Source organism: Lissotriton vulgaris, chromosome 12 (genome assembly GCF_964263255.1).
Source record: "Lissotriton vulgaris chromosome 12, aLisVul1.2, whole genome shotgun sequence".
Classification (NCBI taxonomy): Eukaryota; Metazoa; Chordata; class Amphibia; order Caudata; family Salamandridae; genus Lissotriton; species Lissotriton vulgaris.
In genome coordinates, this window is record NC_141700.1 from 527037322 (window position 1) to 527049995 (window position 12674).

Here is a 12674-nt window from a genome sequence, read left to right on the forward strand (position 1 = left end):
TGTTGTTTTTCGGATTTAAATGTTATCCTATTTCTGATAGGTAGCCAATGTAAGTCTCTGATGGTATTCGAGGCAGATTGATATTTGGGAAGTCTTCCCAGTAGCCTAGCAGCAGAGTTTTGAACCATTTGCATTTTGTTCAGAACTCCTTCTGGAGCATTTAGGAACAGGGTGTTACAGTAATCATGGGTGGATCATACCAAAGAGGAAACCAAGGTTTTGCCAGCTGTATCGGGAAGGAAGGGAAGGATTTTCTTGATAAGTCTTAATTTAAAAAAGGCTGAGGAGGTGATCTGGTTGGCATGTGAATGAAAAGTGAGGCGATCATCAAAAATGACTCCCAAATTCCTGACCTTGCCAACCGACTCGGGCGGTGGGCCAAATGACGAAGGCCACCAACGCGGAGACCATTCCGGGATCAGATGTCCAAAAATTACTACTTCCGTCTTTTCGGAATTCAGTTTTAGGCAATTGGAAGCCATCCATGTCCCAGTTGCCCGCATGCCTAAGTTAAGGTCATCTGCTCTTTTGTGGCCGTCATTCTTGATGGCAAGGACTAACTGGGTGTCATCTGCATAGGACGTAAGGCTCATCCCATGGGCATGAATGATGTTGGTAAGGTCCAACACATAAATGTTGAAAAGTGTCGGACTTAGGGATGAGCCTTGCGGTACTCCACATGGCAGAGACAAGGTAGGCGAATGGAAAGATCCCAGTGTAACCACCTGAGTCCTATCAGCCAAAAAAGAGGCCAGAAGTTTCTTCGCATTATGAAGAACACCCATGTTCTCGACACGGTCGATCAGGGTAGCATGATTGACCGTGTCGAAAGCTGCCGATAAATCAAGCAGTATTAAGACTGCTGTCCCCCCGGCATCACGGATGGTTCTGATATCATCCGCGGCTTTTATCAAAGCCGTCTCTGTCCCATGGCATTGGCGGAAGCCAAACTGGGATTCGTCCAAAAGATGATGTTCCTCTAAGAAAGCCGTGAGTTGTTGATTCAGTGCTTTTTCGGCTATTTTTGCCAGAACTGGAAGGCTGGCAATAGGACGGTAATTCTTTAACTCTTCCATATCAAGATGTGGTTTCTTTAGCAATGGTTTGATGAGGTTTTTTTTTTAAAGGGGCTGGATAAGTGCCAGTACTGAACATGGAATTACAAATCAGAGGGATGGCAGGAAGAACAGCTTTAATGACAGGTAGTAAAACTTTAACCGGACATGGGTCCAGAGCGGAACCCGATCTGATGGTTGATAGGATATCCGCAGTCTGGGTGCTGGAGATATCTGCGAACTGAGAAAGAGTTGGACCGGTGCGGGATGTAGTGAATGGTTCAGAGGGAGTGTTGATATTGTTGGCAAAAACCGAGTAAATGTCATTGACCTTGCTAAAGAAAAAGTTGGCCAAGGCATCGCAGAGAGATTGGGAAGGAGGGGGAGTCAAATTTTGGGCAGGGATGTCCAGAATCTTATTTGCGCACTAAGCGCCGCAATAGCTTGGTTTAGATTTCCATCTAAAATACCTTCCGTCTCTCTGTATATCTGGATGTCCAGATATTTGAAAGTAACTGTCGCTGTTTGAAATGTCCAGTTTCCAAAACTAATTGGTTCAGCCTTTGCTGTGTCAGTAAATAAATATACATATGATTTGTTTTCATTTAAGGAAAGACCTGAAAGCCGCTGAAATGCATAGAAAAAGTGTGGGTATTGGGTCATAATCCTCATTCAGATTATTGAAGTATATGAGGTAATCCGCATATGCTGAAATGATGTGTGTCTCTCTTCCTATTCGTATCCCTCTATATCCTGCCATAGTACAAAGTTGCATTCAATCATATATTTGTAGAGCTTACTAATCACCCGTGAGAGTCTCAAGGTGCTGAGCGGGGGTGGGGGTGCAGCTACTGCTCGAACAGCCAGGTCAAGAGAAGTCTCCTGGAGGTCAGCAGGTCCTGGGTCTTTCGCAGCTGTGTGGGGAGGGTGTTCCATGTCTTTGCCGCGAGGTAGTAGAAGGATCTGCTGCCAGTGGAGGATCTGTGGATGCGTGGGACAGCGGCGAGGGTGAGGTCGGCGGAGCGCAGCTGGCGGTTCGGGGTGTAGAAGGTGAGACGCTTGTTGAGGTAGGCTGGTCTGGTGTTATGTAGTGCTTTGTGGGTGAGGAGCGTGAAGGTGATCCTCTTGTTGACTGGGAGCCAGTGCAGGTTATTCAGGTGGGCAGTGATGTGGGTGTGGCTGGGTATGTCGAGAAGGAGGCATGCGGAGGTGTTCTGTATGAGTTGGCGTCTCTTCTGGAGTTTGGCCGTGGTTCCTGCGTAAAGGGTGTTGCCGTATCAGCCTGCTGCTGACGAGGGCCTGTGTGACCGTCCTTCTGGTTTCGGTGGGTATCCATCTTCAGATCTTGCATAGTATGCGAAGGGTGTTGAAGCAGGAGGAGGAGACGGCGTTGACGTGCTGCGTCATTGAGAGCGATGAGTCCAGGATGACACCCAGGTTGCGTGCGTGGTCGTTGGGGGTGGGTGCGGCTCCCAGGGTGGCTGGCCACCAAGAGTCGTCCCAGCTGAGGGGGTGGATCCGAGGAGGAGTACTTCTGTCTTGTCCGAGTTAAGTTTCAAGCGGCTGGTCTGCATCCAGCTGGCGACGGCCTTCATTCCTTCGTGGAGATTGTATTTGGCGGCGGAAGGGTTTTCGGTGTGTGAGCAGATTAGTTGCGAGTCATCAGCGTAGGAGACAAGGTTGTGTGAGCGGACAATGTTGGCGAGCTGTGCCTTGTAGACATTGAAGAGGGTAGGTCTGAGGGCTGATCCTTGGGGCACGCCTCAGATGATCTTGGTGGCTTCACGACCCTCTGGGTTCTGTCAGTGAGGAAGGAGGTGATCCAGTCCAGGGTTTTGCCGCGTAATCCTGCGTCGTGTGCGTAGGGTGTGGTGGCAGACGGTGTCGAAGGTTCAAGGTTCAAAAGTACTTTATTCGGGTAAAAACAGAGAATAACCATGAAAGTAGCATGTAAAATACAGTTTACAATGGGTCAGATGACCATTATTTAAAATCACAGCAAAAAAGACATATTAAAAAACATAAATACAGCATAAAAAATCAGTTCATACGCAGGGTTTTACGACAGTTAAAAACCAATTTAAGAAATTCGGAGAGTGACGCTACAATAAAAACAGTATCCATTTTTTGAAACTCTAAAAACGCTAGGCGGCATCTATGTACATTTAGATCTTTAAGAATTGGGATGATACGTTTTCTACGATAATAAGTATAAAATTTACAAAAAAATAAAATATGAATATCGGATTGCGGGGACACATCATCACATGGGCAAGGACACAAGTCTTTCAGCCAACAATTCATCTCCGGGAAAGATAGTAACCTAAAAACAATATTAAGTCTGAACCGGGTTAAAAGGAAACGTTCATGGTTGGACATGTATAAAGATAAGTATGGCTGTAGTTTCTCTCCAGTTATGATCGACTGGTGGGCAAGGACAGTCTTTTTTTTCACCTCCTCTAGTCGTCTTTGTTCCTTGAGATGATCGATGCACACGTTTTTTAATCCACTTCTTGAAATGTGTACCATAGATAATGGATCCTCAAAGTATTGAATACAGCTCAGTTCTTCTAGAAAATTTCTAACATAACATATCAATTTAAAATTATTGATATTATCGAGTGCTAGAACGTCCTTTAAGATAGCCCGGTTGACCACACAGTCATCGCTTGTCCAAACCCTGTGCCAAAGAAGAATCGGCTGGATCTTAATTGTGTCAGTAATATACACCAAACCTAATTCAGCGTGACATATAAAGGTTGCAGTACTTTCTGGGATGGACAAGATGTGCCGTAAAAACTTATTTTCCACGGTTTGAATCGTACTGACATTTGAATAACCCCATAATCCAGAACCGTATGTAGCTACCGCTATACTGGTGGCATTGTAGATGGTTAAAATTTCCCTTATGGGTTTTTTCCTCAACTTTTTTAGAAAACACTGTAAAGCCATAACAGTTTTAGAGAACAACAGGGTTCTAGCATTAATAGGACTAGTCCATGAGCCACTTTCATGAAATAAGATACCCAAATACGGGAAAGTAGAGGTCTGCTCTAGGGGGTTGGAGTTTATAAAAATAGGCTTCAAATGCCTGCGTGTTCTTGTCCCACAATACATAGAAAATGTCTTGGAGCAGTTGATTTTCAAGTCCAAGCTAAGCATGAAACTATTAAAAGATTTAACCAAAGTTTGAAGTGCCATTGGGGTGCGTGCCATCAGTACTGCGTCGTCCGCATATCTCCTTCCCACCATAGGCATATCCCTGCCCTCCTGCACAAGGCGATGCTCCAGGCCATTTATGTAAACTAAAAATAAAAAGGGCGCTAAAACGCACCCTTGGCGTACACCACGGCCTATCCCAAAATGTCTGCTACATTCACCTTCTTTACCGTACCGTACCGTTGCAGTGGCCCCAGAATATAAATCTCTCAGAAAGCATATAATAGCTTTATCTACCCCCAGTTCAACCATTATTTCCCACAGCTTATTATGGGACACACAATCAAAGGCCGACGATAAGTCGACAAAAGTGAGGTATAGGCGTTGTTTTTTAACCCTTATATACTTCTGTTGCAAAATAAATAGGTTTAACCCTTGCTCAACGGTCCCCAAACCCCTTTGAAATCCGTATTGAAAATCACTTATCACCCCATTTTCTTCTGCCCAGCATTGCAACTTAGCTTAAACTACTCTCCCAAGAATTTTTATGGAGGAATCTAATAAAGAAATCGGCCTATAGCATGTGCAATTCTGCCTGTCTCCTTTCTTAAAAATCGGAACAATGATTGATGTAAACCAGGTAGGGATTAGGCCTTTTGCCAGAGCAACATTAAAAAGCTGGACCAACATTGGCCCCCATAAATCAGTATTAGCCTTATAAAGGTCAGCTGGTATGCCATCGGGTCCAGCCGCCTTGCCCCCCTTAGTTGCCTTCAGACTCGCCAGGACTTCAGGGAGGGTCACGACCAAATCTTTTGATAGATTCATATTTTCCAACATTGGATCCGGGCCTGTATCAAGCGCCAGTTCAGCAGTCATGTAAAGGGTGGAGAAATGGGCCACCCATTCATCTTTTGTAATGGCAATTTCCATGCGTGCTTTGTTATCATAAAGGAGCGGAGTGTTTATAACCCTCCAGAAAGCAGCCTGATCCTTCGATTGTGACGCCGAGCAAAGTTGGTCCCAAGCCTCCCTTTTTATCACATCCTTCCTGACTTTCAGTATAGTATTGTAGTTCTTCCTTAGTTCTCTGATTAGAGTTACATCCCGTGGTCTCTGATGAATCGAATGTTTAAGATTTGTTAAGGCTTTAGTACACTTCTTATCAAACCATTTCTTATTAGTTTTTAGACAATGTTTACGTGTAATCCACAAAACCTCCTTAATTGTAGCAGCAATATTTTAAAATGAGCTAAAATGTCATTACTCTCTGCATGTTCATCCAGGCAGATCAAAAAGCTATTCATACACTTATTCACCACTTTGGACAGAAAGTCGTCCGGGACCACTTTACTCCATTTAAGAGTATAGCCATTTTGGGCACCTAACTGCACATCCTGTGCCATATACTTGGAGCTTGGTACATTTTGGGATGAGACAAATAGGTTCTCCATTTCTACTACCTGTGGGAAGTGATCACTCAGTGCCACGTCCATTAAGCTAGAGGTGATTAGTCTTCCAGCAGAGCTATTTGTACAAAGGCTAAAATCAATAATAGTCGAGGCCCCCCGTCCCACAAAAGTTGGAGCAAATGGCGTGGGGAGGTGGGCTATCTCATTCGTAAACCCAAAATCATAATTAAAAATCATCTCATTGACTAGATCTCCAAATAGGGTATGTTCAAAATGCGTTAAATTAACATCCTGTTCCAACATCAGGCCACATATACCCTTTTGACCCTTTCTGCACAATGAGCAGTTAAAATCACCCCCCCCATAATATCATTAGTTCACCCCTTTTTTTTATCAATTTCAGATTGTATATCTTCACTGATCATATCAAGTACTTCCTTTATCATGCTACTTGGTAGGTTATTATAGAAATTTAAAAAGACAATCCTTAGACCCTTCCTTGTATCTATCACTATTTTCTGATAGTAACTGAATCCAGGGGAGAAAGAAATCCTATCACATACTAGCAGGTTAGATATATACGTTGTCAGTCCTCCCTTGGGTTTTCCATATGAACCACCCACCGCAGGGGTAAAATAGGTTTTGTAGCCATTTAAGTGTATCGGTGCAATTGCCCAAGTTTCTTGTAGGGCTAAAATGGCTACGCCAGTAATTACGTCATCCCAGGAAGGATTGCGGATTTTTTGTTTAATGCCTGCCACATTCCAATAGACCACCTTACAGAATTCTCTTTTAGGCATCACCTCTACAGCAACCCCTGCTTGGCCACCCAGCATCCCTTGTGTTATTATTGGCTCCACTCGGGTTTCGTGTGACACATCATGCCCTGATGAGTTAATCTCCCCCAGGCTTACAGAAATAAGTGACTTAGAGGCCGCTACAGCCTCTGGGAGTCAATCCACCATTTCGAGACAGTCAAAACGATTGTAGCATGGAATAGGTGGCGGAGGAAATTGCTGATGTCCAAACCATCCTGGATCGTGCCTTTGCGGGAAGAAATGAGGAATCCTTTCCCTACGTTTCACCACAGTCCACCCATCTTCATTCACCCCTCCCCATTGAGTATTATGCTGATTCCTGTCATATCCTGCACCATTTCCGCCCCTTGGATAATGGCTGTCCCTAGTCCAGCTCCATCTGTTATTCGGATGTTCCCCGTCGGAGTAGAAGTAGGATAATGCCCTGGCCACAATGGACAGGCCAATGTTTCTCGGGGCCCTCGTTGTGATGTACTCCGCAGTACGCGGATTTTTCAAAAGTTATCACCACACAGTCACCCTGTGCCCTTTTTCTGTTATACCCAATCCATGGTACCCTTTCTACCATTAGAATATTGCTTTTAATAGCTGGCGGGAGAGGGTAGTTGTCGTTAAGCCAATGGATAACCTTATTTACGAGTGCCCCATTGGTTTCAGTGGATTGTGCACCCAGTTCCGGGACCCCAGTTAAAACCACGACATATGGTGATGCTCTTGGAGGTAAATTTATACTTCTACGCACGTCGGTTTTAGCTGGTTGGCCTTTATCAGGTAGTTGGACAGGAGTTTGTGGAGCTGATACTTCCTTGACAGGTGGGGTTGAGCTTTTAGGTGCTGATTGAGTTTTTAATAGCTGTTTACTAGGGAGTTTTCCTTTTTCAGGATTAGTTGTACTCAATGGGGTGCTATTTGGGACACCCTTTGCCAATATGGGGCCAGAATTATTAGATGTCGTTGCTATAGCTTTGGCCTTGGGCGCGCTTAAGTCGGCTATCCAGATTCTCAAACTGCGTATGAGTGTCTCTCTTCAAATCTTGGATTTGTTTTTCAAACTCCTTGAGAAATTCTGTCAGTGGGGTTAATAGAGTTTTCATTAAGGTCTCCAGCATATATAGCGTTGTACTCTCTTTTCCCCTGCTAGTATTAACGCTTCCCTCTGGGGAACTATCTTTAGTGCTATTGGAGATTAAATCAGCCATTGAGTCATCCAAGATAGTGTCATCTAGAATAGCTAGGGGCAATATGTTAGGGGGCAAGCTGTCTTCTCCCTGTAAATCAGTATCAATGGCATTAAGTACGTTGCTTGTATCTTTAGATAGTTCTTTACCATGAGCTTTAATAGGCTTATTTTGGTTTGCTCTTTTTTTAGGAATTGCCCCTTCCTTTATCCCCTGTAACACAACATTTTTTATCTTTAGGTGAGGCTGCTATATGTATCAAGACACTAGTAGATGCCTGGGGGGATGGTAAGGTATGCACTAGGGGAGTCTGAGTAGAGTTAAGGGGTTGAGAAACTGCTGTGCTAGTCACATCCATAAATAATATATTACTCTCTCGTGTATTAGGGCTCCGTACATTAGCAAAATGGCCCATAGAGGATCGTTTAGCGGCAGCCAAGTCCTGCGATACCCTTCTTTCCATTAGGAAATCCCCTCGTCTATCAATGTATTTGTTCTTACAATAAAGTCATCTAGGGTGCCTGTTATTTTCTTCCCCCCCGCTGCTGCCCTGCTTCTTGTCTCACGCATCTCCATACTATTTATAATGAGTCTTTCGAAGTGGCTGTCTCTGTAGATGCGGGCGCCTTTGTAAGACAGAAAACCCTGCTCAGTGAATACAGTGAAGTCAGCAAGATCTATACACACTACCCACCCATTGATGACATATGGATAGCCAAGTGGCAAATATGTGTACCTCAACAATTTTAGTCCAGGGTTACTGTCCCAGTCGAGTCTCTTCTGGCCGATGAGGGTCGTAGAGGGCCCGCCCTTTGCCCGGGCTTCGCCCCGGACGCCCTGCTTGCGTCCCGCTACGCGGAGGGCACAGTTGTTTTAAGGCCCCGCCTGTCGCTGCAATCGCGTCAGGGTATGCGCCGCAGCAAGGGACGCCGAGATATGTAGTCCCGAGGCGGCTGGTGTGAGCGGCGTGGTCGGTCGTTGGCGCTCCTGCGCTTTACCGGTCCCGTCAATGCTGGTCTCTACAAGGTGTGTCTCACTCTCAGTAGCGAAGCGTTCCCCCCCGCTCCACCAAGAGCACAGCTGTTTTAAGGCCCCTCCTGTCGCTGCAATCGCGTCAGGGTATGCGCCGCAGCAAGGGACGCCGGGATCTGTAGTCCCGAGGCGGCTAAGTGTGAGCGGCGTGGTCGGTCGTTGGCGCTCCTGCGCTTTACCGGTCCCGTCAATGCTGGTCTCTACAAGGTGTGTCTCACTCTCAGTAGCGAAGCGTTCCCCCCGCTCCACCAAGGGCACAGCTGTTTTAAGGCCACTCCTGTCGCTGCAATCGCGTCAGGGTATGCGCCGCAGCAAGGGACGCCGGGATCTGTAGTCCCGAGGCGGCTGGTGTGAGCGGCGTGGTCGGTCGTTGGCGCTCCTGCGCTTTACCGGTCCCGTCAATGCTGGTCTCTACAAGGTGTGTCTCACTCTCAGTAGCGACCCTCTGGGGTCTGTCAGTGAGGAAGGAGGGGATCCAGTCCAGGGTTTTGCCGCGTAATCCTGCGTCGTGTGCGTAGGGTGTGGTGGCAGACGGTGTCGAAGGTGGCTGAGAGGTCCAGGAGAATGAGGGTAAAGTTTTAAGAAGTAGAGGTTCAAAAGTGAAGATAAATAATAAAGGTGAGAGCGGGCAACCTTGTCTAGTAACCTTTGCTATTGTTTATTGTTGTGAGATGTGAACACTTGTACGTGTGCGCGCCGTGGGGTTCGTATACAGCAGTTGTACCCAATTCACAAATTCCTCCTGAATTCCAAACTTTGGGAAAGTTTGTAACCTATAGCGCCATTGCAGTCAAATGCTTGATGTAGGTCTAGGGAAATACAGCCCTGTGAATTGACGGCTGCGGTGTATGAGACATCAATTGAGTGCATACAACAGCGCCGTCTGGCGTGTTGATTTCAAGAATAGGAGACATTGACGGTGTATCTTTAATAATTCTAGCAAGTAGTGGACCCGCTCTATCTGCGATTGCATGCTGCTTCTGCGTGTATAAGCGGTAATCCAAGGTACGAGGTTCTTCTAGAAGTTCAGCATGTGTTATGTGTGTCTCTCGTATCGCATCCTGACATGTCGCTTGATGCTGCTTCCTGTTCTAACTTACCTAGCCTATTTTCCACTTCTTTGATTTTTTTTTTTTTAAGTAAAACCATGCGCCTCCCCACCCTTGTGCTAATTGCCCCCCGAATCACAGTTTTAAAAGCGTCCCATTCAATTTGGCGTGTGCTAGCGGTGTCTATGTTGTCAGTGAAATAATGACTATGGCCGCACAGACTGTACTATGGAACACCAGGTCCTCCAACATCGAGGGGTGCAACCTCTAGGTTGGTATTGGTGTTGGAACTTTCCCCCATAACAGTGCGACTTCTAGTAGGTTATGATACGAGTAGGTTTTGCCTAAGTACGTATTATCTTTAACATTTACAAGTAGATTCAGCAAACAGAACATTCTATTTATACGGGTATGCAGCCAATGCGGTGCCGAAAAGAAAGAATATTCTTTATCAGTGGGGTGCACCATGCTCCATGCATCTCCTAAACCCCAACTCTCTGCCCAGGTCTTAGGGGCATCAGCCTGTTTTGTGCACCCCATGCCCTGAACTGGGGGGTGTGTGAGCCTAGCCAGCCACTGGGGCATCCCGTGCGGTGGAGCAATGGAGGGTTTGTGAGCAGTGGGGAACGGTGAGCAGCATGGTGTCTGCACCCCAGCGAGTGCACGAGTCCCCAGCTGTTGCACGGACACGCAGTGTCCGGCAGGGGAAGCTGAGCGGCAATGCCGCCGTGAGTTTATGCGCCTCCACAACGGGGGTACCGCGGTCCCCACACTGTTGTCACCACTCTCACATTGTCAATTCTGTTCAGCAGCTGCCGCAGGGTCCGCATTCAGGGCACCCAGAGGCGCACCTGACTAACTCCAGGCGCACCCCGCGGCAGCATGCCGGCCCCACAGCAGGTGGGGGCGCTTGGCGGCCACTTCTTAGTGCCCCCGGAGGTGGGGCTGCAGGGGCTTTGCTGCAGGGTACTGTTGCACACGCGTCCTGCTATGGGCACAAGCGGGCGGAGTCCTCGTGTCTGCTGGTGACCCCAGCGTGACAGCCTGGTAGCGCGTACAGCATTTAGAGGGGCAGGTTAAAGGTCCCCGGCTGGAACCTGGTTGGGGCAGGGCGTGGGGGAGACTTTTCTCCCGCGGGCCCTTTGCGGTTAACAGGGCCCTGACAGGATCTCGTGGGAGGGCTCACATGTTTTTTACCTCATTCTCTTGCAGGAGATTATTAAGCCAGAGTTACAGCTGTGTTGCAAAGGTTTTTCCTGTAAGGTACTGCTGAATGATGATAACGTGTACTGTTTTGCCATCCGCAGAATAACATATAGAGAGAGAGAGAGGGAGCAGGTGCTCACCCGGAAGTAAAGCAAGCAGCTGGACAACGCAACAGAGTCGCAGAGGTACTTAAAAGGGGATATCATCAGGGAATACACACTGGTGAGAAAGGGTTCGGTGGGCATGGGCTGACCTACAGCAAGGAAGTACTACGGGCCCCAGTGCAGGTGACAACTAACTATTTTCATCACCATTTCTCTGCCACCACGTAACAAAGTTAGTCTCAGCGAAACGAGTGGCAGGAGTGACTGGGGCCCCGGCTCGCACTATCGCAGAAGCAGTAAGGGTGCAAGGAGGCAGGGCTGACGCAATGGGGGGGGGGGGCAGGGCAGGGTGCCTGAGGTTTACCAAGCCGGTGAGCAAGTCACGGCAGATTCTGAAAGGTAACGGAATTGTCTCAGGTCAATACCACTCTCCGGCCGACCAAAAAGGAGTTCCCGCCGGAGCCGCCAGTCCAGAAGGTCAGGGTGATTTCCCCCCCCCCCCCACGAGCAGCAGCATCGGTGGTTACACAGGTGGTCCCGCCCCCGTCAGGCACGGTTATCGTCACGAACACTGAGAAATTCGGTAAGATGATGGACTCAATGTTGAGCATCTTGGATGACTTTAAATCCCGATTTGTAGAATCAGTACGTACTACTACGCCTATGGCCGTGCCTGCTAGAGAGGGGAGTGCACCATCCATTGTTGAAGTGTGGGGAGAAGCGCCTGACAGGGCGAGTACCCCGCAAATACGGGATCCTAGGGCCGAGGCAGCGACAAGGTCTCAGCAGGGGGGTTTGGCGCAGTCTCTCGTAGAGCCGGATCCCACGGGGCCCAAGCCGGCAGCAGCGGCTCAACACCAAGGGTGCTAGCAGGGCCTGCTACCACAGCACAGCGACCTGCAACCCCCACCCTCCCACCATCAGTCCAGTGGTCACAGTTACAACACACGCTGGGGGATCTTTGGACGCTAACAAGTCAGCGGCACCGACAGAGTCAGGCATGGGGGAGACAGGTTCGACAGCGCCGCTCGTCACAGTAGCAGCACTTAAATCAGGTCGGTGCTCCCTGGCCTGGGAAGTTCCTTTGGCGGCAAAAGAGGGTATATGGAGGCGTGAAATTATGGACATCTTTACCCTACTCTTGCATGGGGTAGAGGGACTAGATACCAGGAGGATGGGGGGTAAGGAGGAAGATAAAAGGTCAAATTTCAGAATTGGCTGGAGAAAACAATTAAAGAATTGGGGCGACGCTTTCACTATATTGGCAGCAGTGGTGTCGGAAAAATTCCCAGAGCAGGCCCCCGCCATGTGGCAGTACTCTCGCGTAATACATGAAGAGGCTGAAACAACGGGGTATCGGGTGGTACAATTACGATTGAGATTTCAGAAAGAGAATGGCTATGTGTCCAGATTTGAACTGGGATCAATAGGAGATCCAGCTCTGGGTGGAGAACATGGGGAAGTTCACAGCAGACATCAAGGGCACTTCAAAATATAGGAAGGGACAGGGAAGCGTCAGGGGTCAGAAACATCCTACTAGGCATCCTTTCCGTCAGTCCTTTCGAACTGACGGAAAGTCCGAGGAGGCAGCCATCAAGGAAGGGGGGGCAAACGTTTCACCTCAAATTCTTGTAGAATGTACAGCGCAGGTTTCTGCTCTT